The 19490-nt window shown below is 35.2% G+C and overlaps 1 long non-coding RNA gene across 1 annotated transcript in view; it reads left to right on the top strand.

Annotated features, from left to right (window-relative positions):
* Window positions 1-16022, top strand: part of LOC118003047 — a 452014-nt gene extending 435992 nt beyond the window's left edge. The window contains exons 8-9 of the long non-coding RNA XR_004677248.1: window positions 8997-9049; window positions 16001-16022. This is a non-coding gene — a long non-coding RNA (uncharacterized LOC118003047). The remainder of the gene's footprint in view (window positions 1-8996; window positions 9050-16000) is intronic.
* The last annotated feature ends 3468 nt before the right edge of the window (window positions 16023-19490 follow it).

Genomic DNA, 19490 nt, shown 5'->3' with positions numbered 1-19490 from the left:
TCATAAACCACCAAACAAAAAGGATAATTTGGGGCCAGGTCCCTTTGGGGGACAAGAGGGTCTTCCTCTTCCAGATTACATTCCTGGGGAAGGGTGAAACTGCAGGTAGGTTAGGTATTAAGCCCCAGTTTGGTAATGTGGGTCTAGCACAAGTGACTCCATTTTAGGCTTGTGGTTTTCTTTTTAACATCCCACACTCAAACAGCACAGAGGAGACATGAAATATGTTAGCTGTTTGCTCTTTTAACCAATTGATTCCATAGAGATTCTGGTTTACAAGGTTAGAAAACCTTGCTACTCTAATTCTTATTTCCCAGAGTGACCACTATAAGATTAAGGTGAAAAAGAGCAACATTGAAAAAGAAAGCATGGAATATCTGAGTAATAATTCCACTTTAATTAGACAAGTTTATATTTGAAACAGAAAATCCAATGGGAGAATCAATTTACAATAGTTTATATTATTTTTAAGTTCATACATTTTAATTTTAACTCCTTTACAAAACATGCCAATAATAATTTAATTAATTTAATCCTAGATCTTTTCAAGGAGAGATTCTTAGATCAATATTTCCAATGCTTTGACTTAATATGTTAAAATCTCACCCTATACTTCTCTTTGCAGTTTTCCAGCCCCCAAACTGTGAAGGAGAACAGAATTTGCCACACCAAATGTGTCTCTTTAGCATAAAGATTATTTTGATCAAAGCTGGTAATTAAAAAAAAAAAAAAAACAGCAGACATGGGAGAAGTTCTAAAACCAAGTTACCTTTTTTTTTTTTTTAAAGATTTTATTTATTTGACAGAGAAACAGCAAGAGAGGGAACAAAAGCAGGGGGGATGGGAGAGGGGGAAGCAGGCCTCCTGTGGAGCAGGGAGCCTGATGCGGGGCTCAATCCCGGGACCCTGGGATCATGACCTGAGCCAAAGGCAGATGCTTAATTACTGAACCACGTAGGCGCCCCCAAGTTACCCTTTTGTAAGAGACATTTATACTTATAAGGGAAATCTCCATTTGTAAGGGTGTCTTCCTATCTGTTCCAGAAAGAGGAATATAACTAAATCTCTAGAAATTCTTATCAATGGAGAAGGCATGGACTAAAATCTGTATAACAACCATACCCTTGTTTCCTGTGCTTTCCCTGATAAACTCCCATAACTGGCTCCCCCAGCTCAAAAATCTTCATGTCTTTAGAAGGAGATGGTAGTTAAGGTAATGGGTTGAGTCATTTTGGGAGTTACTCAGTTTTCTTGGGTCTCCCTCATGTAAACTTCTATTTGTTTTTCTCCTCTTAATTTGTGTTTTATTTTAGGGTGGTCCCATCCACAAACCTAGAAAAGTAGAGAGAACATTATTTTTCCTGCCCTACAACTGCTTTAACTCTCCTTGTTATGCCTCATTCATGACTAGAGAGCCTAAATGGAGCACATTTTTTAAACTAACTGCCAATGCCATCCAGTGGCATGCATTACCCAAAAGTACAGAATCTTAACTTCCTTCCTTTTCTTCATTTCTTTGGAGATAACAATTGTAAGTATTTGCCAAGTAATTTAATAAGTCTTTAAAGTCTGAAACTGGGAATATATCACTGTACTTTAGTTTCAAGGCATAAATAGTAGTTACTTTGACAGTCACAAACATAACAAATAATAAGAAAAAAAGAAAGCTCTAAATAGTTCAGCAGTAAGTTCATCAGCTTAGCTTCTCACTCTCCTTTTCTTTCCAAGCTAAGCCAGTAGAACCATTGTTGCTATAACTCAAGCAGAAGAGAATGAAGAAAGTTGTTTTGTTTTTATTGTTTTGTTTTCATTTCTGTTTTCTGTTGTCTAGGAAAGTGTTTTTTGTTGTTGTTGTTTTCTCAACTGTTAATATGCATAGCAATCAACCATGGATTCTATTAAAATGTAGATTCTGAATCAGTAAATCTGGGCCAGAGGCCTGAGATTTTCATTTCTAATTAACTCTCAGGTTATGGTGATGTTGCTGGGCTCAGATCACATATTTAGTAACAAGTGTCTGCAATCTTAATTTCTTCTTCTCTTGATGTCATCCTAACATTATTGTTTGAGTTGTTCTCATTTGAGTTTTCTCAGAATTGGTGAGTATATCTTGGTATTTCTGCATTAGATAGATTTATTTATCTTTTTGCAGAAAAATGATTATTTATTTATTTATTTATTTACAAGCCCTAATTGTGATATTAACAGAGAAGTGGAGAATATGTTGCAAGACGATGGTTACTATGGGTGAACCTGGTTATTATGGATAAACCTGCAAGTGGATGTAGTATGAAGGTTGAAAGAAGCTCTGTAATGGAACCAACATGAGTTTCCTCCTTCGTGAGTCAGATACTGCACCACGTCAAGTTGTTGCACAGAGAAAATTTTATTTGCAGCAAATGAGATCACAAGGAATGCCTTTGAAAGCTGTGACTCCCTGAGCAAGGGTGAACGGATTCCTTTTATTTAGAGTTAGGATGAATAGTTAGGTCGGGAAGCCTTGTCATCATATGTAGAGATAGGCATAAGGCCGCACATCTGTCTTAAGGAAACACACCTATACACACATTGTATGTTATGTAAATGAAGCTTGTGCTCCTCCTTGGGTGGAGATTTTAGTGTTATAATGAGGTAAAGGTGGTTGTTGGTCATTCTAGAGGTCACTCCATGGTCCATTTGTGCAGGTGTGAGTCAGGGCTTAAGCTCAAACTGGTCAGTGTGGTCTGGGCCTGCTGAAGGTCTTGTCAGGGCAGTTGCTATTGCTCAAAGGGTGTTTTCACTTTGCATTTGCCTGAATTAAGAGATAAACTGGAAAGAAGAGCATAAGGAAAAATGTGGGACAAAGGTGGGTGAGTACGGCAGGTGGGTAGTAAAGGTCAGGTCTTGGGATCTGGCTGGTGACAGCTTCACAGCAGAGTGCAGAAGGGAGGGACACTGCTGAGTTTCATCTCTCTCCCTCTGTATTTTGAAGACCAGATCAATATAAATAGCTCTGGCTTCCATTCATTGAGCACCTTCTGTATTCCAGGTTCTATTTAACACTTTTAAAAATATTTGTTTTAATTTTTCTTTTAATTTAGAAGTTTATTATCCCTGTTTTACGGATAGAAAAGATCATTTATCCCATTTGAAAGATGGGGGTTAATTAGTCTGTCAAAACTTAAATAAACACCTCTCAACTCTGAGGCCAACATTACCCTAATTCCAAAACCAGGTAAGAAAGTACAAAAAAGAAAAAAGAAAAAGAAAATTACAGACTCATATCTCTCATAAACCAAATGTAAAAATCATTAGCAAATATCAACAAATCACATTCAATAATATAAGGAAAAAAACATAACAACCAAGTAAAATGAATTCTAGGTATGTAAGACTGGTTCAACATATGAAAATCAGTCAGTGTAATGTACCATATCAGTAGGATAAGGAAGAAAATCTCATGATCATATCAATTGATGCAGAAAATGTATTTGACAAAAGCTAATACCATTAATTATAAAAATGATCAAACTAGAAAAAGAAACTTCCTCAACTTGATAAATATATCTACAAACAAAATCTACAGCTATCATACTTAATGGTGAAAAGACTGACTATTTCTCTAAGATTGTGAAGATTTCAATGATGTCTACTCTCACTGCCCTTATTCAACATATTGCAAATTCTAGACTACATAATAAGGCAAAAAAGGGGAGGGAAGGGAAATAAAATCACACAGATTGCAAAGGAAGAAATACAACTATCCCTATTTGCAGATGATATGATTATGTACATAGAAAATCTTAATTCTCCTAACATAACTAGAATAAATAGGTTCAGCAAGATTGCTGAATATAAGATCAACACACACACACACACACATACACACACACACACACATTGTATTTTTTAATTTTTTTAACTCACAACCCTGAGATCAAGACCTGAGCTGAGATCAAGAGTCGGACACTTAACTGACTGAGCCACCAGGCACCCCAACAAATCATATTTCTGTATATTAGTAAGGAACATAATAAATCTCCATCAAAACTGCAATACCATTTACAAATGCTCCAAAGAATATGAAATGCTTAGGTATAAATCTAACAAAACATATACAAGATCTCTATGCTGCAATTTACAAAATGTTCATGAAAGAAATAAAAGAAGACCTGAGTAAATGGAAAGATGTATCATGCTCATGGATTGGATGACTCAACATACATATTGGGGAGAAAGAATTTACTCTGTGTTTAAAAGTCCTTCTAGCTGGACTAAGGATAAAATTGACACGTGATAGGTTAACAGGAGAAAATAAAATTTAATAGGGTACTTATGGGGAATCCACACAACAGGGAAGTTTCAAAGACAGTGGAGCAACATGAAGCTTATATGAGCTGAGGAGAGGGGAAGGGTCTAGGATACAAAGGGGAGAAAGACCATTAACTGAAAGGTGGAAGATATTTGGAAAGCAAAGATTGCCTTATTATGCAGATAAGTTTCTTAGGTAAAGAGAAATCTGTTAAAAAGCTCTCTTCCTGGTACAGCCAGGCAGTTCTGGGAAAGGTAAAGAGCTTCTCCTGAATCTGCTGGGATTTGATTGCTTTTAACTCAAGTAATGTTCATCCCACAGTGGCTCAACTGGGGGTAGCCTTCCCTTGGCCCCTACATAGGAAATATAAATGTAATGCAATCCTTATTAAATTCCTGGCAAGGTCTTTGGCAACATAGATAAACATACTTTAAAATGTATATGTAAAAGGAAAGACCCTGGGATACCCAAAGCAATTCTGAAAAAGAAAAATGAAGTGGGAGAAATCGTTCTTTCTAGTGTTAATAAGATTTACTCTGTAGTTATAGTAGTGATAGTATTATGACATAGTGAAATAGACATTGTAATACCATTACAGAGGAAGTTACACAGATCAATGGAACAGAGTAAAGTAACCAAAAATAGTTCCATATGAGTGTACTCAATTGATTTTTGACAAAGTTACAAAAGCAGTTCAATGGAGGAAAAATTGTGTTAGAGCAATCTCATATTTAGGCATTTAGAAAAAAAAAAGAGAGAGAACCTCTACCTAAATCTCACACCTTAATAAAATATTAACTCAAAATAGGTAACAGATTTAAATTTAAAATATAAAAGTATAAGATTTTAGGGGGGAAAAAAGAGAAAATCTTCAGGACATAGGACTAAGTGAAGAGTTTTCAAACTTGACACCATGAACACACCAATAAAGAAATATTAATAAATTGGGCCTCATCAAATATAGAATATTTTCTGTGCTGATGATCCTGTTAAGAGGGTGAAAAGAAAAACCAGAAACTGGGATAAACTATTTGCAAATTACATATCCAACAGAAGGCATTTTTTCTAGAATACGTAAAGAACTCTCAAAGGCAACATTTAAAAAGCAAATAATCCAACTAAAAGATAGGCAAAAGACATAACTCTTTCACTGAAGAAGATCTACAGACATCAAAATAAGCACATGAAAATTTTTTTTCAACATTGTTAGCTACTAGGGAAATGCGATTAAAACCGCAGTTTTTAAAAATTAAAAAAAAATACTGATAACATCAAATGCAGGTAAGGATGTGGATAAACTGGATCGTTCATACATTGCTGGTGGTAATGTAAAATGGTACATGTAGCTGCTTTGGACAATAGTTTGGTAGCTTCTTTTAAAACTAAAGATGGATACTACATAGGACTCAACAGTTGTATACTTGGGCGTTTATCCCAGAGAGATGAAAACTTATAGCCGCAGAACATTGTACACAAATGTTCATAGCAGCTTCATTTGTAATTGGCCAGATTGGGAATTACTCAAATGTCCTTCAATGGGTGAATTGTTAAACAATCTGTGATATACCCATACCATAGTATACTGCTCAGCAGTTAAAAGGAACAAGCTATTGATACATGAACAACTTGGATGAACCGCAAATAAATTATGATGAGTGAAAAAAATGCAACCTCAAATCCAATCTTTATATATATATCCATATACAATATATAGGCTTATAAAAAATCTAGCATGCCTATGAGTCCATTTATATAATATTCTTAAAGTAATAAAATAATAGGAATGGAGAAAAGATTAATAGTAGGCAGGGGTTATGGATGGAGTGATGGGGGTGGGTTTGACTATAAAGAGTGACACAAGGGAGCCCTAATTTATGGTACAGTGCCCCATCTTGATTGTGGCAGTAGTTACCTGAAAATACACATATCATGTTCACACATGCATATACACACATAAAAATGAGTGCATGTGTAACTGGTAAATGAATTGTACCGATGGTAATTGCCTGTTTTTGATATTGTGCTTTTATTATACAAGATGTCAAAATTGGGGAAGGCTGGATACCTGGTGAACTGGACCTCCCTTTACATTCCTCCTCAACTTTCTGTGAGCCTATAATTATTTCAAAATAAACATTTAAAAAAAAATGTGAGTTCGTTAAAATCCTACTTAGCTTGAAGAACATACTACTGACTTTCTAGCCTCTCCAGAGCAACAGTTCTTATCCCTTATTCCATACTATATTCTTCTAACGTCTAACAACTGACATTCTGGGGTGAAGGTAGGAAGACAATGCCAGTTTATAAAAGTTATTAGGTGTAAAAACTCCATGACTTCAGATATATCCTGATCTACTATTTGGGAATCCCTATCTTATGTGAAGAGTTGGATTTATAACCTCAATAAAACACCTATTTCTCTTTTCTTTCTCGATTCCCATTTTCTGTGCTCACTAAAGTCTAAATTGTGTTGAAATAGAATTCTAGGGGAAAACCTCCCACGTAGCTATTTTCTGTCTTCTTTTATGGGTTATACTCTACCCTCCTGAAAGGTTTTTAAAATACAGCACTATTTTTCTGATTCTGATTCTGATTCTAAGCAATCATTATTGTAAAGACCTTTCTCTGGCTTAGTTTCAGTTATTTTCCCTTCTAAAATGTTTAAAGTTAGTTCTTCCTCCCTAAGTGAATTCTTTCCAAATTGCTAGTTCTGTTTCCCACCCCCCCCCCCCTCTCTGTTTTAAGCATATAGAATCACATCTGCTTAACTCAGGGATTGTTGAGATTTCCTGGGGATTTGGGGAGTAGGAGGCATCTTGGCATGGAGATGATTATTACTTTTTGATCCGCCTCCGGTAAGCATTCTGACAATTCCTCCCACACCTACTCAAAGTTTTCTCCTCAGGCTAATTGACTGTTAAAGGAAGATAAGTAAGGCATTTATACATCCGTATCTCCTCACTATACATGATTTATGTCACCCTCTTAAAAAACAAGATTTAAGGGTGCCTGGGTGGCTTGGTTAAGCAACTGCCTTCGGCTCAGGTCATGATCCCAGAGTCCTGGGATCGAGTCCCACACTGGGCTCCCGGCTCAGCGGGGAGCCTGCTTCTCCCTCTGACCCTCTCCCCCTCATGCTGTTTCTCTTTCTCTCTCTCTCAAATAAATAAATAAATAAAATCTTAAAAAAAAACACACAAGATTTAAGCAGCAGTCACCTGTTTTTTTCTCTGCCACATCAGAAACTGGGTTTGTGGGGTGGATCGAGAGACGGATTTTATTTTCTACCTCAGTACTTTCAGGGCTGCTGAAGTTGAAAGTATAGGGATATAAAAAGGGCCAGTTTTTTACGTAACTAATTTATATTTTGATATTTTTTGAAAAATACTAAATTTTCATTTGAAAACAGTCTTAGCAACATAAATATTTTATTTTTTTTCTGTGAAAATTTACTTGTGGAATAAGAGTTCGGTAGATTAGAAGTCTATAAATACAGCATCTAATCTCTGAACTAGCTATTGGCCTCTTCAACACAACAACAATTTTGAAGTTACAAATTACACTCTTTAGTTTTCCTGACTAAATAAATACAGATAAAGCCATTTAATTAGCCTTCTTTCAGACTTGTTGTGGAAACAGCTAGTCATTGTTGAAAAATGAAATAGAATCTCTGGAATAGATTGTGTTCTGACTCTATCGTGTTCACAATTCCCTCGCCAATGGTAATTGAATGGCTCCCCAAGAGAAATACATTCTATGTGCAGTTATCTGAGACAGTTGTTTGAAAACAACACTTTATGAAGTACAGATATTTCAGTTAATTCCAGGAAGTGGGTCTGTAAATTCTCTCGAAGCTAGTCCTTCTCTTAAATTATGCTGTTACTGTTCAAACATCAATCATCTCTTACAATAATGTGCCCTTCCTAATTTCCCAAAATGCAGGTTGTAGTCTTCATTATCCCCAATTAACTTTCTCAAATGCAGATCTTACTATGATACCCTCTTTAAAAATATCTCATTATGTTTCAACATTGCTGACTATGCCATGGAGTGCATCTTTACTTTGGATTGCTCAAAGATTACTTGACAATGTGTGAACTCTATGTGAAATCAGAGTGTAAATAATTGCACTTATTCCTTGAATGGAAATTTTACTTAAGGGTTAGGTTAACTTTTAAAATACAAAATACTGAGTTATTACAGAATAGCATGAAATGCCATATGAATTTTATAATAAAATATGAAACTTCAAAGAAATGTCATGCTTGTAAAATCAATCTTCTTTGGATTCTGTGTTCAAACACCATAGTATATAATTCTCTTAACAGTTAGACACCAGCTGACACCGTATCCTGCAACTCCATACTATTGACATTCTTATGAGATATCTCTTGTGGACCACTATTCCCAAAACTGCCTATGCTTTTCATGCACCTCTTAATTTGTTCATGGTGTCCTCTCTGCCTAGAATACAATTTTCCAGTTTCTCTGAATTATGAATGCTATTCACCCTTAAAGTATACAAACTTATTTGAACAACATAAATATATTATTCCTTCCTCTACATCTAAAAAGAATTTCACATAAATCTATTCAAGTATACATTATATTGTATTATGCTTATTTATATATTTGTTACTTTTACCAGTTATGAAAGCCTTGAAGTAAAAAATATGTCTTATTATTATTTTTTTTATTTCTGCAGTGTTTTATAGTATGACCACAAATCAAATACTTTGACACTTCTCTCTCCAAAGGGTAAGTTTAGATCCCCTTTCCTTGAGTGTGGGCTATACTTTATGACTCTATTCTAACAAATAGAATGTGGTAGAAATTACAGAGTATAACTTCCAAGGCGAGATCATAATCAATACAAATACTGGTTCCTGGCAATGGTTCATCATGCTGCCATGACATAGACGTAAAATCTCTTTGGAACCAGACAGTGGATAAAACTGGTAGGATTTGGAAAAGAAAAGTAATAAAAGTTTTTACAAGCCTTGAAGAAACTCTGTGTAAAAGAATGGTGACAGTTTAGGGAGCTGTGCATGAGGGCTGAAAATAAAGTTATCAATATCTTAGTGGAACCTGGAGTGAAAGAGGTCTTTGGTATAGTAGTAAAAAGGTAAGCAATAGTGATGCCTGCAAAAACATGGAAAGTCGAGAATGTACCTAATGACGTGGGAGATCTAGCTATGGTGCTTTCTAAACTAAATGTGAAGAGGCCATCTGATTTCTTCTTGATATTCATGGTAAAATGTGAGAATAGAGAAATGAACTAAATTAAGTATTGTTAAATATGAAAGAGCAAGGATTTTATTGCTTTGATAATTCTTGACCACTTCAGGTAGCAAACACTGCTGAGAAAACATGATCTACAGATGAAATCAAAGTTGGGGCTGTAAAATCTTTGTTAAGACTTCATAAAACTCTAAAGTGATACCTCGGAGTACCATTCAGTCAGAAAGAAAAAAAAAAGGTCCTCTAAAAATTTTAAGAGTGTGCCTCACAGATCCTTTAACTGAAGTGATAGAGGTGCTAAGAAGCTTAAGGATAATGCCCATTAGCTTAAGTATAAAGTTAAAAAAAAAAAAGTATATATTAAAGAGATTTGTCAGTTTGACTTTTGGTACATTGAGATCGACAGAAGATCCAAGCAGTTTTAAAAGAAATATATTGGTAGAAACAGTACCAGCTTGGAATGAAAGGGACAGTCTAAACTAGAGGTGATTTTGCCATTATAATTTTGAGCCTCAGTGTTCTAGCGTGATTGGATAAACTAGCTAGTATGTGGTAAAGTCACCCCAGCAGCTATATAAAGTCCACATTTTGAGGTATTGAGATCTCCTACTAATAATCAGTGAGAAACTAATGTCCCTAGTCAAGGTATATGATTGAGCCAGACTGGGAGTGCAGCATTTCGTCTTGTCAAATCTTAAACTGACTGAAGCTCCAGCTAATATCTTGACTCAAACCTCAGGAGAGACCCCAAACCAGAACCACCCAGTAAGTTACTCTTATATTTCTGACTCTCAGAAATACTGATATAATAAATAGTTGTCATTGTATGCCATTAAATTTGTTTGAATCTGTTACACAGCAAGAGATAACTAAGAATTCTTTCTTTTTTTCATCTACTATATAGTTTGGTGTGTAGTTGTCACTTATCTAATATTTACTAGGAGAAAAAAGATGAAGACATTGTGGGTAGAATACAAAATAGAAAAGGTGTCATAAGAAATCATGATATTTGAATGACTTTAAAATTGTCTCAATGAAAATTTGAATCATGATATATGTTAAAAGTCGTTTGGCTTTAAATGTAAAAAATGTTTGAATTTACATTAGCAAATCAAGACAAAGTTGGTGGGCACTGATATTTACTGACTTTTTCTGCACATCGGATAGGCAGTCTATTATGATCTTCCTTAAAATTTGTCATTTAATCTTAGCAAAAATTCTGGGACTTAGGTATTATCACCAATTTATATATGAGGAAGCAACCTGAAAGATATGAAATAATATGTCTACAGTGATAAATCTAGTAAGTGCAGAGGCTGAATCTGATCCCACTTGTATCTGATTCCAATTTTTCTAATGTTTTTGCTATACTGTGAAATATATATTATTAAATATGCTTAACTATAATAATTCAGCCTACTGGATCTAGAATAGCAGAGGATATTTATTTTTCACTTATTATTAATTCAAGTTATTTACTAAGAAGTTAAAATTATTTATTAACAGAATATTTAGGGACATTCTGGAGTCAACTATGTTTACTTATATATTAGATCTGCTTGAGGAGACTTTTAAAAAATATAAGTGGGGGGCTCAATATAAGTAGGCCTAGGAATGTGTTTTTTGATAATCTCTATAGTAAAGAGGACAGAAAAATTATTCTAGACATTAAACCTACACAATTCTAACTTTCCTTCTCTTCAATCTCATGTTAGCTTTTCAACTTTTTTCTCTCCTTCCTTTTTTCTTTCTTCTGAAAACGTTTATTGTCCCTTGAATGTTTAATATTTTAATAATAAATTCATCATATAATTAGGAAGTAGAAGAATTAGATGATTGAATAGAATTCTGAGATCCTTTATTGAAAATAATACTGACTGATTAACATAACATAATAAAAAAAACTAAAAAAAAATAATACTGACTGTTGTCTCTGATGATACTGGAAATAAAGGGTTGAATTGGTTGTAATGCACATATGAAACAAAGAGAATAGTTCATATTAATGCAGGACACAGAAGATATCAGAATAAGTGGGCTATTTCTCACTGTGGGTATTGGATAGTTTATGAGGACTATAAAACATAAAATATGTGCAGGTGCCTAGCCGGCTCAGTCAAGAAAGCATGCAACTCATAGAAATAAAAGTCAGCATGGGGCAATTAGGTGACTTGTTGACCAAAACAGGTCACCCATGTTGAAGAGATAGGAGATAGAAGAGATGAGATAACCAAGAGCCTTTCAAGTCAGGTTAATCTGGTCCAATCCACTACTACATATAGTTTGCAAAGGGCAGACTAAAGCAAGAGGGATTACTTAGGATCCTGCTGCAGTATTCTGGAAAAGACAACTAAGAACCAGAATTTAGGAGTTTTGTTAAGAAGTAATAAGAACCGATGAATCTGACCAATAGTGACAAAGAAACTACAGAAAATCTGGTAAATAAAATACTGAAACCAAAGATAACATCAATTTTTACAGCTTAAGTAGATTACAGAATGACACCACTCCCAACAATCTTTGGGAAGCTAGAATGATGAATTGTTTTGACAGTAATATTAGCATTATTTGGAATAGACTAACTACTATAATAATTACAAAAATCTCTTAAGTAAAACTTATTTTTACAGACCTAAAGTATAATGTTCCTGGTCTGGTGTTTTCTCCAGAGCAGTTCTACTCTACATAGTGACTCAAGAAACCAGGTTTCTTTGTCATGTGCTTTCTTCAAATTTAGGGCCTTAGACTCCTTTCCTTCCTACTGCATAGGTGGGTAAAAAGAAATGACATGAGTGTTTGTATGGGAAAGTTTATGACCAGGCATCCATATAGCATAAATCATTTCAGCTTCTATTGCACTAGACAATCAGAATATCAGAAAGTAGGAAATCAATCAGAAGGTTCCAATTACATAACTACATGCGTGGGAGCTTGGAAATCTAGTATGCTCAGGAAGAAAAGGAAACAAGATATTGGTAAACATGAGCAGTCTCAGAGATGCCAAAAGGAAAGGTTTTAAAGGAGGCACACAAAGGGGTAGAAGTCTGTAATTGGGACTGCAGGTACATGGCAACATTAAAACATTTCTTCTTTATCTTAGATTATATTTGAAAATATTTGTATTTATGAGACTCTTTATAAACTAACAATTTATAGATCAAACCAAAGATAGAAAATCACTTATTTAGGTTGTGACCACATATCTTTAATAAATGATTGTTCTTGTTCAGTTACTATGTTCCTATCCATTTCTTACCTTGCCCTGATAATATTCACTTTTAAATGTAAAGGATCTTCGAAATTGAGTTGATTAGAGTCTCTCCTACATTCAGTCCTGCAGCATATGCCACAGAATTTATACCCAATCAATTTATTTTTCTATATCCCTGATGCTTTCAAAATCTCTAAACAAATACTGAATTTATCTGTAACTTTATGATTCAAGTACAGTCTCGGAATATTGTATACATTTGCTCATTCACTCAAAAGCATAATCATTTTACTGTCTGGACCTTTATCAGTTGGTGGGTTTTTGTTTTGTGAATGTGTGTGAACTTTACAAATTTATTTTACAAGTTCAAAAAGTTCTTTTAGGTCACCCAAGTAATTGCTGATTATGTGATCCTGGCCAGTGTGATTGTGAAAGCATGTTGATAATATCAAAGCAAGAAAGATAATCACTTCTATTCCTAGAGCCCTGAGAATGTTACTTTGTCCTTCTGCTGACATTCTCCATGACTGCTCTGACTCCATGGTTTGCACTTGAGCTGCTCTCATTGTGGAGAGAGCTTTGGATTCCCTTAAGTCTAATAAAGTCCAATTAAGGACTGCTAGTTTCTGAGCTGCATACCCTAAGGACACATGTTAATGATGGGTTTAAAATGGTGTCCTATTACAGGCTTATAGAGTGCTAGCCACCTTAGCACTTCATTTTTAAAATGAGTGATAATTGGTAAGACTTTAGAATTCCTATTTAAAAGATAAGGAAGTACAGATTCAGGGAACTTCAGGGACTTGATCAAGATTACACAGACAAGCCACACATAGAGCTTCTTAGATTCTGAGTAGATTAAATAATTGAATAACAGGCTAAGATCCGTTTCAGCATGCCCCCATTTTGAGTGTGTGGGTGTGTATTTGGATTTTGGGAAGAGGATGCTTCCATTTTGCCTTCATTTTTAAATATCTGTCCAGATTTTTATGGAATGGAATTCACCAGAATACTAACAGAAATTCCTTTCTGTGCTATGGAAGAGTGCATCCAAATTTTGGGCCTACTGTTATGATTTGCAGCTATCATGAAGATTGTTCTTCATGAATCTTAAGAATTGCAAGATTGCTCAGAAAAAAGAGTGAAACTATGTGGTCATCATCACCCCATTCTTGGAAATGACATTTACAGCTCGTACATTTGACACCTGATGCCTTTCTCCCACACCCTGTCTCTGTGGGGCCTTTTTCATGTGTGTAATAATTCACAAGTGGGCCCCAAATTAGAATAGCTATCCTTCTCTATGTCCCAGGCTACTAATTCCTCCATTAGCACAATTCTTTAAGCATATAAAGAAAATGCCCTGGAAAATGTCCTAGTGATTGTATTTTTCCTTATACAATCTGAACTTAGGTATCATTTGTATAGATACCCTAAGATTACATACGAAACACCTAAATGGCACAAGCTGACTTTTCATAGATTCAAAGCATTAAGGGATAGAAGGAGGTTTTAAAATGTATCTAGAAAAACTATTAACTTATGTATACAGTTTTTATTTAAAATATGGAAAGTCAGGCGCCTGGATGGTGCAGTCAGTTAAGCGTGCTACTCTTGGTTTTGGTTCAGGTCATGATCATATGGTGGTGAGATCGAGCCCTACTTCAGTAAGGTCATGATCATATGGGGATGAAATCGAGCTCTGTGTCAGGCCCCATGCTCAGCTCATAGTCTGCTTGAGATTCTTTCTCCCTTTCCTTCTGCCTCTCTCTCATCCCCACTCCTGCTTGCTCTCTCTCTAAAATACACACATAATTTTTTTTTTTTAAATATGGAAAGTCAGCTAAACTCCTATCTTTTGAACAAGAGAACATCCTAAATAATACAATGTACTTAAATAAAAATATCATAAACAATACTATTATTTTTATGTTAAAGAAATGGGAAGGAGTGTATGTGTGATGATAATACAATAATTGGAAGGGGCACTCTCCAAAGAAATGAAACAAAGGATAGTCCAAAAACATCACAATGAGAAATGGAACAGTGCACCAGAAATTGGAATGAGACATTACCTCTTTAACACACACACACACATACCAACTCCAAAATGAATTTACATAATAGCATATATGCTTAACTGTATAAAAAGTTTTCTAATTCCTATCTGTGCCCAGGTTAGCCTTGAAGATAGAGTAGGGTCAGATAAAGATAGTTCTTAGTGGCATTAGCTTCCAGGGATCCATGAGGATTTTCAGTAAGTATTCTTCACTTTGGGTTCATAGTTATAGGTTGCAGATACATGCTTCCCAGAAATATCTTAGCAGTTTGACTGAGGAAGAGGTAGTTTGGCAGGTTTTCTCTTTGGGGCATAAAATATTTAGAACATTTCTTTTTTTTTTTTTTTTTAAAGATTTTATTTATTTATTTGAGAGAGAGAGAATGAGAGAGAGCATGAAAGGGAGGAGGGTCTGAGGGAGAAGCAGACTCCCCACCGAGCAGGGAGCCCGATGCGGGACTCGATCCCAGGACTCCAGGATCATGACCTGAGCTGAAGGCAGTCACTTAACCAACTGAACCACCCAGGCGCCCTATTTAGAACATTTCTAAAAGCGCTGTGAAAATTTGAATTTCATTCCGTTTTCATATATATTTATGTCTATTATCTCCTTGATTGCAAAATTATCGCAAAGACAGAGCCAGAAGGAAATTACTTTGCAGTCCAGGTCATATGGTAAGTAGTAGAGCTTAGTCAAGAAGCATCAATTGGATAAGTACCCATGAGTAGTCTCTTAAGTATATTATTATTTCATGGAATTTCTGTTGCTGTTGTTTTTTTTTCCCCCTAAGACTAGTGATGATATTTTTTCTACATCGTGTGAATCCCACAGTACCACATCCAAAACTGTGTTCAGTTGTTTGTTCAATAAGTAGATCAACAGTGAAGTTTATCAATTCCCTGATATAACTAGTTCCACCAGCTGCTTTGAAGTTGCAGAACAATAATGGTAAGATCTCAGAATCATACCCTGGGCTGACTTTCACATAGGAATAAACAGTAGATGATGAAAATTAAAAAAAAAAAAAAATTAAGTAGGTCTAAACAAATTTGAACTAGCTCTAATACAACTACTATATAATATTTGGGACAGCTGCTGGTGATTTTGAAATTTTTTATTAATTCTGTGATAATAACTCTTCCATTTGGTGTTTTCTTTTTATTTTCTTTTTAAAGATTTTATTTATTTATTTGACAGAGAGAGACACAGCCAGAGAGGGAACACAAGCAGGGGGAGTGGGAGAGGGAGAAGCAGGCTTCTTGTGGAGCAGGGAGCCCGATGCGGGGCTCGATGCGGGGCCCGATCCCAGGACCCTGGGACCGTGACCTGAGCCGAAGGCAGACGCTTAACGACTGAGCCACCCAGGTGCCCCACATTTGGTGTTTTCTAGATACAATTGGAAGACATTTATAAAAGAAACTTAAAAAGATAAGAAATTAAAGAAACTTGTGCTATATTTTTATCCACATCAAATTCAGTGATTCTTGGAATAAATACACAATTTTTTCAGGCTTTTCCTTATTACTCAGCTCTTTTTAGAGAATATTCCCTAGAGAAATAATAATTTTAGAGATGCTTCTTTTGCTATTTTCGTGTTATTTTATAAGAGATAGATATTTGATGAAAATAAGAAATTACAATTATTTATTTTAGGGTTTTGCCCTGGAAAGTATTTAGTGTCATAATGATACTACAAACTATATTGTTCAATTTTTACAATAACTAATATTCCACATGTTTATGGTTAATTTATCTGGTACTGGTAAAGTATCTTCTGTTAGACAAAATGCATATGATTATTTATTCCAATTTAGAATCTCTATGAGCTTCCACAATTTATTGACTAAGATGTTTTCATAATGATCAATTTCCAGAAGACATCAATGCTAAGGTTTAGCTCTTCACATTAGAAATTCAGGAAAAAAACCCATAACATTACATTTAGAATGACAGCACTTTAAGCCTGTCATTCTAGTGTCACAGGAGTGCTGCCTGAGTCTTTGAAAAGCAAGCAATACTGAGAAACTAGGTATGGTTAAGGGGGTAAAATAAGGATAAAGAGGAGAGGGTCTTTTTCTCCTGACTCTCTGTTGCCTCGTGGACTTGGTTTCTGTTTTATGCCGTGCAGTCTTTATCACTGCAGTCAGTGAACAGGACTCATGTATTTAAATGTTTCTACTGTTACCCAACAAAACTGTGAAGTACTTCAGGAGCTAGATGAATATGATTTCTATTTTGGTGAATACTATTGTACTAACAAGATGTCTAGTTAGAGCAGGGTATATTTACAAGACCTACCACAGTGACCATTAAATTCATTCCAGAGAGGAGCAAATTTATTTATCCTGAAATGTATTTGCTCGTGTGAAAATGCTCTACATCTTTTCCAGTTTGGTCCTAAATGGATACGCTAGTCTTTTTTTCTGCTACAGTGAGGTCAATTTCAATAGTTGGCATGAGATAAAGGATTTGAATATTTAGTAATTATGAGAATCCCCACAAGATCATTCTCCACTTACTCCATCTCTTTGTCTTGGGTTTTGTTTGTTGCTCTGTGCATTGTGTTTTTTCCAAAAGACAATGTCAGAACAGGATTATTCCTCACCCTCTCTTATTCTCTTGAGTGTGAGTCACAATATAACAGAACTAATAATCTATTACCTTTTTCTAACAATTAGAAAAATATCTCTGGTAAGCCTCCATCCATCTCTGCTCCCTCTCCCTCCTTCTTCACCAAGGATATATTACAGCAATTGGAAAGAACAGTTTGTCTCCCTGAAAGTAGAGGACAAACAAGGATACTAGCTCCTATACTCCTATCTTTTAGCTTACAACTGGATAGGAATGATGAAATAAAGAAGATAAAAAGGAATATATGTGTGTTTACACCCTAATATGAAATGATATTTTACCAAATGATAAAGTGGCTTTTTTCCTGAAAAGGTCACTTCGTTTCCATACCTATTGTCTTATTTATTGGAAACAGAGGCACCGACTGATAAGAAATGGACTCAAACATGTGCATATGACAGTGACAAAAGAGGGATTCAAACATCTGGACTTCCAGCTTGCTTGTCTCAACACTCAGCCATTTTGCGTCCTAATATATATTTCTTCACAATCCAGAAAAACAAGCAATGTCTTCAGCGAGCTAGTAATTTAAGAAGTTAATAAAGGTCTAAAGAGGCTAACTGCAGTAGTGACACAGAATAGAATATCTAACTTAACCTTTTGTTGGCATATTTCCAAAGGCAGAGACACATTTTATAAACTAGAACAACTGTGCATACAAAGGAATGACTTTAATTCATCTCGCTGCAGATGGAAATATAATCCTCTGGTATTTCCATATCTGTATTTTCTCTCTAGTTATAAACTCAGCTTTAAAATCTTATTACAGTGAAATATTAAAATATATTGAGAGCATATATAAAATGTATATATTTGACTATCAAATCTATGCACATGAAAATGACCATAATTTGAGTGATGGAATTAATATAAATGATTTCTTCTGAGAAAAACATGAGGGTATACTTAGAGCTATTTAAGTTTAAATTTCAAGATTGGAAGCAAACTTAGAGATCTAATATGAACATTTCATTTTACGGAATAGAAAAATAAGGTCCAGAAAAATGCAGTGAGTTACCAAAGATTGTATCACATCCATCCATCCATCCATCCATCCATCCATCCATCCATCCATCCATCCTTCCACCCATCCATCCGTGTCTGTCTATGTCTATCATAGAACTAATTTATAATAGAAATTAGTTAAGTAATGTGCCCATATTTTAAAGGCAAGGAGACCTGAGCTTCTGAGAAGACCTGATAAATAGTGGTGTGAAAATCTCCCATTCAATACTATTTTGGAGGGGATTTCTTCTGGAAAATGTTTTTCTTTGTAAGTAGATGGAAACACAAGACTCTTAATCTTTGCTTTTCTGTGTAATCATGAGTGCATATAAGTGTTTGTGTGGATAGATAGATAGCATATATTAGAGTCTTGAAGGAAAAAGCATTCTAATTAAGTATTGAGGAGTAAATAGATGATTCCAGGTGGAATAATAAAGAGAAGAAATGTGAACATGAGGCACTGGTGTGCACAAAGACAAAAACATATAAAAACACTAGATTACTCAAAGTATTCAAAACAAAAGGTTATTGCTTGAAATGTCAGGTATAAGTAAGCGCTAATGAGATTGAAGAAGTAGTTTAAAGACAGATAATAAAGGATCTTTTACAGGAGGTGATGGATTTGAAATTTATAGCCCACAGAGCCTTTATGTAGGGGAGCTAGATTAGGTTTTTTGGGTTTTTTTTTAAGATTTATTTATTTATTTGTCAGAGAGAGAGAGCACAAGCAGGGGAAGTGGCAGGCAGATGGAGAGGGAGAGGCAGGCTCCCCACTGAACAAGGAGCCCAATGCAGGACTCCATCACAGGACCCTGGATCATGACCTGAGCCGAAAGCAGACGCTTAACTGACTGAGCCACACAGGCGTCCCTAGGTTAGGTTTTTAACAAAGATTATTCTAGCAGTAGGGAGAGGAAAGATTCAGAAAAGAAATGATGAGACTCTGAACAAAGGCATTAGGAGTAGGGATAGAGAGGGTTGAATAGAAATGAGATGTTTTAATGCTTGAATGTATAAGACAGTTTGCTGAGGCTATGTCTTCTGTGAAAAG

The sequence above is a fragment of the Mirounga leonina genome, unplaced genomic scaffold (genome assembly GCF_011800145.1).
Source record: "Mirounga leonina isolate KUSES-001 unplaced genomic scaffold, KU_Mleo_1.0 Mir_91, whole genome shotgun sequence".
Lineage (NCBI taxonomy): Eukaryota > Metazoa > Chordata > Mammalia > Carnivora > Phocidae > Mirounga > Mirounga leonina.
This window is presented reverse-complemented; position numbering and strand designations above follow the sequence as displayed.